Below are 2,454 nucleotides of genomic sequence, written 5' to 3'. Positions count from 1 at the left end.
TGCTTTAATAGTATGAGGCTTTTGATAAAGCCATCTTAAACAAATGTATCCATGCAAATAATGTATTTCCAAAGAAGTTTAGGAGGAGAGATGGTATCGGTATCGGCAGATGCTCAAAGTTGAAGTATCGGTAATCAAAAAGAGGTATCGGTCCATCCCTAGAGAGAACCCACGCTGCACAGGGAGAACATGCAAACTGTACACAGAAAGATCCCGGTGCCCCCACCAGGATGCGAACCAGCGACCTTCTTGCTACGAGGCAACAGTGCTAACCAACGGTGCCACCTTGCAGCCCACATTTAACCACTAGAACTAATTTTTCTGTTCAAGAATGCAAGTAAATATCTATAATTTGACATCTTAATCAAGAACTATTCATGTGCCTTACTATTTTTTTAAGGGTTTTTTTGTAAAACAATATATTTTGAAATTCATGGATAACAATATTAATTGTATTTTAGCATTAAAATATCATTTTGCTTAAAGAGCTTCTACATAATGCTGTATTAACCATTACAGAAACATAAAAAAGTCTTTTGGTAATTACCAATGCTGTTAGTTTAAGGCAGCTGTGGCATAAACATTCCATTGGGTTGTGGTCTGATAAATTTGTTAAGCAAAACTTAACTTTAAAAGCAAGTGATGATTGCTTACTGGTCCATAGCCAGCAGCCAACATTTCTTTGACATTTGACATTGACATTTCTTGTTAGTCTAAGCAGCATCGATAAGGTGGCTGAAATCCCAAATAAGAGACTTCAAAAATTGTATGTTTAGTTGAAGAATGACTTGGTTTTGCTCAAAAATAAATATAGACATGACATGAAAGTGTCTGTGTTATCATGACACGAAGTATGTCTGGCACAATCCTGTAAGAGGCGAGCCTTTCCCTCGGTGTACATGCCAATACACATGCTGAAAAGGTGTGCCCGTGTGATCAAAGTATTTTTCTTTTATTACACAATAAGCCCCATAATGTCTTACAGTACACGTTCTCATTTGTAATATAGTGTTTGATGGGCATCCCCACCCTTTTCAAGTACTGAGAGGTCAACGAATACACACACACTCGCATCAATACACGCCCAAAGAGAACACACCCTGCTCCTATCAGTCACAGTTACACATTTACAGATTTTGCAATTCAGCATCCACATCACACAACCAATGGATCCATCCATGGTTTCCACGCAACATCCCCCTGACCCATGCCCATCAAGTATATAAAGTCTTCTGCCTTGTTCTCTTCTTCATCAGTTAAGTCGGCCATGGATACAACCAAATGGCTGGTTGTGCTCCTATGGATGTGTAGCTGCAGAACAGGACATGCAGAGAGCAGGTGGGTCATTGCCCAAAAGTGATCAATTAATTTGATTAATCTTTTTTATTTGTGATTTCAGTCTGTCAGCTGTCAAAGTAAATGATGCGATAGAGCGTAAATGACCTGATCATTAACTTTTTGCCAATCAACTAATCACTTTAATTGATAATTGTTCAAAATGCTCTATTTATCTCTGTAGTATTTGTGTAGAATTATGTTGCATTATTTAATGGTGCTGGTAGATATAATCCAAAAATATGCAGTTCCTAATATTCTAGGTAATTTTTGATTTTAGACCGAATAGTGATGTTCTGTGCCTCATTTAATGTGTCAGTTTCTTTGGAATTTATGGACTTTTCAGTTATTCTTATTTGAAATGATATAATACTTTAAATTTTAATGATCCTGAAAATTAGAATAATTTTTTTACATTTTAGTGCTTTACTGATGTTATCATGGTATTTTACTGATGTAGTCTGTAGTATTAATATCTTTAATTAATGATTTGTTGCTTTTCAATTTGCTGATATTTGGTCTCATTGAAAACAACATATTTCAAATATGAGCGTATGTAATATTAATTTGCCTGAGCCATATTGTCAGGCTTCCAACAGCTCTGAATTATGAGTTTACAGCTGTTTTTTTTTTTCTTACGTATTGAGTTGATTGCTTTATACAGCCATCTGCTTTAGGCACAGCGCAGTGGAATCCTAGTGAAGGCTACAATTATGTGAATAGAGCATTCGGTGAAGGGCAATAATTTCCTAGTGCATGTGCTCTGTCTTGCTCTGCACAAGAGTAAACTATACTCATAAAAAAAAAAAAAAAATTAAATTAAATGACTTGAAGTTCTATTGACAAACATTCTATTGTTGGTAGCTATTGTCAGAATTTAAACTCAAAAGTAGAAAGATCGGGCTCAAAGAAAAAGGTGGTGCTCAGAAGCACTGGGCGTTGCCGGCAGGAAGTTCGCTTATCATCAGAAATTGGATATTTTATGGAGAGCAACCTTGAAGATAATGCAGTTAATGTGACTTTTTCAGGTGCATAGTTGCATAACGGACACTATGAGATAACAGAACTATATTGCCGGAAAGTTGGCATAATATATCCCATTTCACAATTGATTACCAC

Source organism: Stegastes partitus, unplaced genomic scaffold, assembly GCF_000690725.1.
Source record: "Stegastes partitus isolate 25-593 unplaced genomic scaffold, Stegastes_partitus-1.0.2 Scaffold1998, whole genome shotgun sequence".
Taxonomy (NCBI): domain Eukaryota; kingdom Metazoa; phylum Chordata; class Actinopteri; family Pomacentridae; genus Stegastes; species Stegastes partitus.
Note: the sequence above shows the minus strand (reverse complement) of the source record.